We start from the raw sequence: 5,813 nt of genomic DNA, 5'->3' as shown, positions 1-5,813 counted from the left end.
AACAAAATTTGTAATAAAAAAATAAAGGTTTAATTTTTGGCTGAAATTTTTGTACCAACGAGCCACCTTCACCAAGAAAATTAAACATTGACCAGTGAACCATGAAAATTTCTCTGGTTACAGTTAGATGAACTATGCCAAGCAGACTGTACAGCTTACAAATTTGAATGAGATATAACGAGTCCAGAACCAATCCTATATATACCAATACATATTCTTAGTATTTGACTTTATTTCATAATCTATTTTGTTCAATTCAATATTTTATCATAAATATTTGTTGTTTTTTAAGGTGTTTCGGTTAAGGTTTAACTACCAAGGCTTTTCCTCATCAAGATTCTAAATAGTTTTGCATTCATGAATTGTTTATAAGTTCTATGTACATCACAACATGTAGCTCATTTTTTAACCGTCCAATGACCGAAAACCGAAAAAAAAAAAAAAAAATTCTGCATAAAAGGGTCCCGAAATTTTTACTTGCTTGCAGATCGTTTCTTCCTAGCTACGCCCCTGATATACCTAGACCAGAGAGAATATGTTCTGTCATAAATTTGTTGGTGATGAATTTCATGTTTTATTTGTATGTAAACATGATTCTATTGTTAATTGTAGAAACCAATACTTACCTAGATATTATACTATAATCTGCAATACATTAAAATGGAAGATTTATTGTCAATATGTTATGAAAGTCTACAAACGAATGTATTTTTTTATTAAGAAAATTGCTTCTTTATTCTAAAATATTTACAAATGTATTTCTATGTGTTTGAATAGTACTGCATGCTCATTTAGTCATTCAGTTGTTTATGTATTATACTTTGACCTCATGTTACACATTCATGTGTCTGAACGTTATTAATAAATCTTGAATCTTGAAAAACTAGACAAGTCTTGTATTATTACTATTAATGAAAACTTGGTTAAATAACACATTTAGGACATCTCTCCAAAGATCAGAGTTTAAACAAATATGGTACTTAGATATTCAAACGAACCTAAAAATATTGAATTGTTGCCTTTTTAAGGTTTATGTACCCTTCTGTAGCCATTTTTGTACGAACTTTTCAAACTTCAATTGTATCAAAACTACACATATTATGAATAATAGAGATAGGCCATTTTGTACATATTCCAAGGGGAAACTTGACGCAAAGCATTATTTTTTACTGTTCCATTGCATTTAATAGAAAAAGAGGACTTTGTGGCAAATAAATTAAGATTTTTATAGAAAATCCACAGCCTTTATCCTTGTACTCTCATATTTGGCAATTTGATGACTGATAGATATAGGATTATTGCATGCAGTGCTAGCATTGATTTCCTTAAAACAAGTTTATAAATGTAGTTATTGGTTAAGACAAGTATAAATATGGCCAAAATCAAGTACACCTTTTAGGGTGCGCTCGACTTTAGTGACTCAGCACGAGGTGTTTTGGAATTTACAGGTTACTTAGAACTTTTTGTAAAAAATAAACACTAGCACATCATAGAAAATCAAGTGAGTAATTTATGTTTCAAATTTTATAACAAAAATCTCTGTATTAAAGGCTGTGGATTTTCTATAAAAATCTTGATTTATTTGCCACAAAGTCCTCTTTTTCTATCAAATGCAATGAAACAGTAAGAAATAATGCTTTGCATCAAGTTTCCCCTTGGAACATGTACTAAATGACCTATCTCTATTATTTATTATATCTTTAGTTTTGATACAATTGAGGTTTGAAAAATTAGTACAAAAATGGCTACAGAAGGGTACATAAACCTTAATGATCTTTTTGGCTTTGAATAGAAAAACGGAATTTGGTGAAAATAAATTCAAGAATTTGGTAGAAAATCCACAGACTTTAATACAGAGGTTATTGTTATTAGATTTTGAACAAAGATTACTCACTCGTTTTTCTATGATGTACTAGCGTTTATTGTTTACAAAGAGTCCTGAATAACTGTTAAATTCTCAAAAACCTAGTGCTGAGTCAAGTCCAGTGCACCTTAGAAGGTGTACTTGATTTGGTCCATATTTTTATTTGTTTTTACCAATATCTAAATTTATAAACTTATAAAATCATTGATAGCACTGCATGCAATAATCCTCTATATATCATGTACCGAATTGCCAAATATGAGAGTACAAGGAGAAAGGCTGTGGATTTTCTATAAAATTTCCATATGTTTAGCTTTGAATCAACACGGGTACTTAATCCTTAAGTCCTTTTTATGGTTAACTGGTCCGATTGATCCCTTTACATGTTCGCATGCTCTAGGTTTGTGCGCACCCTACACATTTGCACCCTATTTTTATTATCATATATATATGTTGGTACCTCCAAACTGCTTTAACAATGCATGAAAAAGAATATGTAGAAACTGAAATACAACATCTAATAAACATGTGGTTTGTGGCCCTTTGTTTGTGTTATTCATTGTTGCCATGGCAATGTCATTTTGACGAGATTGATAGCTGTTTGCTATCTTCCACTTTTCTTGAAAAAATTATTGATCTCTCAACAAGAAATGGAAGGAAGTTTTTAACGACGTTGACTGGCCGAAACTTAACCTCTGACAATGTGTTTTTTTACATCTCGCTATCCTGTCTGGATATTGCGGACTGGTATACCTATTTACAGATTTGGGTCTGTTTCTCGTACGGAGTTTCAGGTCGTTCAGCTTGCATTACCTCTTGATTCTATACTGGCGATGTATGTGTTGGTGTGCGCAGTAGGTCTGGGTCGTTGATGTCGAACCATTCATCGAAGTAGATCCTACATATTATATGTCTCTGATTTTACATTGTGTTATACTGCTTAAACTTGTATAATTACAAGGTCTGATTAGTCGTGAATACTCAAAACACGGAAAAACGTGAAATAAGACATAATTTTACGTTGAACGTGAAATAATTTCTGTCATGAACGTTGCACAAAAAATAAAGACTTTGGTGTGAATCTTTTGTGACCTAGTCACTGTCTTGTATACAACTCTCAGTTTTACTTGATGTATTCCCGATTTAGTATACACATTTATTATATAAATGGTTTTACGGCTTTTAAAAAAGTTTCTCTAATTCTGTGTCAGTTGAACCCATTGTATAAAAAAATTTAGTGAACGTGTGGTTACCGGTGATCTCAGAAGATGATTGGATGAGTTTAAGGGTCACAACCTTTATCCTCACTGGATGAAGCAAAATACTAGTATACTAACAGGTGTTAATGAAATTGACAACTTTGTGGAATGTGGAAGGCACTCGAAGGGGATTTTTGTTTAAGAAAATTTATTTGTTTCATCATTATAGAAACAGATTCTTACATAGTTATACTCTAGTCTCGATTACCCAGACGCTTGAATTTTACAAATCAAACGTCTGGGTTTTCGCAATGGTAAAAATTCTTATGACAGATTTCTGTCAGAGACTCGGAACATTTTGGATTATTCGTAGACCCTATGAAAAGTAACGATAGTATCCGAAATGATAGTTTGACCCACAACATCCAAAATGGCAGCCTCCATGAGTGCTTGTTTTTTTATCGACTTCAACCACAGAACATCAACATGCAGCTAGCATATACGTGTTAAAGGGTCATGGTGTAATTAATGTGTTGTCAAAAGGCAGTAGGTGAATTGTAGGTTATAGTTGATAGGTTTAAAAGCAAAAACAGTAAAGTCGCGCAACATAAATTTATTGAACAGTTGAACGTTTGAAACAAACCCCTGTGATCTGAGTTTCAAAATAATTTTAATTTAATAATTGTATTAAAAAGACATTGCCTCCAACAGGTTAGGAACAACCCCTCAATTGCATGACTATCCCTTAGGGAGCTACCATTTGATTTTTATGGGGCTAGGATGAAAAATTTTGTCCTGAATTTTTTTTAGCTGTAATATCTGTCCTGCCTTTTTATTTTTCACTCTGTTCGGTCCTGCCTTTTTTTTTAGTTTATCCTGACTTTTTTTTACCTAAATTGCCGTCCTGACTTTTTTTTTTTTGCAAATGTCTCATCCTGCCTTTTTTTTTTTACTCAAAACTTCTGTCCTGCCTATTTTTTTCAAATTTCATCCTAGCCCCCCATAAAAATCAAATGGTAGCTCCATTATATGAGTAATACATTTGAAGTGATTAATTTTGTTTTTGTTGTAAAAGCCACTTTTTAGTACAAAATTTATGTCAAATGAGCATATATTTATATTATTTGAAGAAATGTTTCCCATTGGCATTGAAAGAACTATTTACTCTATCTGGTATCGTAAGTTCAAAACATGTCCAAGAGTCCAAATAATTTTGACACTTTGAAAGACTATTTTATATTTTTGCTTACATGTAGATGCAAAAATTATAGGACTAGGCATGTTTTTTTCTGTGATGCCTTCCCTCTCTAAACATTCTTTTTTAAATTTGTATGGAGCTTGTGTACCTTATTTGGTCTTCTGTCAGTCCTCTTTGATTTGAAGTCTTTAATATTGTATTTCTTTGTTACCCTGGTAATGGTTTATAATATGAATAAAACACTGCAAGTATGCAACAGCTGTACAAGGTCTTATTTTATTGAGTAAGACCTCAGACTATTATTATAGACAATTTTTTACTCAGGTGATTCAATATTTAATGTATAATAAATTTGTTTTATTTTGTAGAGCAAAGGAGTATTGCATTGATCGATTGCTGTCAATATTCTTCTATGGATTTTTGCAGGATTAAGTAACTCATGATTTTATGTACTGTGCATATGTGTGAATTGTAGTCGTATGCCTTTATATAAATTTCAAATTTTTCAAATATTTATTGCCATGTAAACTTTAAACATTAAGTTTGTGACATACAAAATAATAAACAATATAACTATATTTCGCATATATATATATACACAATCATTCATTTACAGTAAATATTCCAGTGTCCCCTGTCCTCAGTTCTAATGACCTTTTGATGTAGGACCCCAATTTATTTACTTGTGATGGTGTTGATGGATTGAGTATAAAAATCAACTTTTCTTCATCAGATAAATCTTTAACAGAAAAATTAAAATCCAAATTGTTAAAAAAGTTATTTCTTAGTTCCATATTTAATTTACAATCTAATATAAAATGTTTTTCGTTTTCTAATGTTTTACATTTAAGGCATAATCTCTGCTCTCTAGGAATATTAGTATGTCTGCCTTTTTCTATATTTAAATTATGGTCACTAATTCTTAGTTTTGTTATTAATTTTCTATATGTAAAGTTTGATGTTCTTAAATAGTCTTCAAAACGTAAATTTTGTTTAAGATTCTTATATAAATAAAGTTTACTTTTTTCATCAATGTTTTGCATCTTATCATGTATCAAATTTTCAAAGTAGTTTTTAGAGCTTGTTTTTATATAAACTTTAAATGAATTATTTATTTTTTTGTCTGAACTAGTATTTTGTTGAATTTGTGCTATATCTAAATTAAGTTCACTTAAAATATTTTTTACATATGTAAACCAGGAGTATACTCCTTCTGAGTCTAAGTTTTTACTAAGCGTGTAAGCTTCTTTCAAAAGAGGATTTAACTTACAGCATTCAAATCTCTTTAAATATAATAAAGTTTGTGTTTTAATATTAAATTCTATAGGAAGTCTCCCCAATTCAGCTCTAGTTGCAAGATTAGATGCATTCTTTCTAGTTCCTAGTAAAAATTTACAAAAATGCAAGTGTAATTTTTCAATTGGACTTTTTTCTGCAAAACTTAAAATATCTACTTCTTTTCCAGAATTTAAAGCTCTATTTTTTGCTCTAAAAAGAGATATATATGTGTCTAAATATGTAACTTCAGAGTTGTATATCATTATTGGTTTTA

Source organism: Mytilus edulis, chromosome 13, assembly GCF_963676685.1.
Source record: "Mytilus edulis chromosome 13, xbMytEdul2.2, whole genome shotgun sequence".
NCBI lineage: Eukaryota > Metazoa > Mollusca > Bivalvia > Mytilida > Mytilidae > Mytilus > Mytilus edulis.
Note: the sequence above shows the minus strand (reverse complement) of the source record.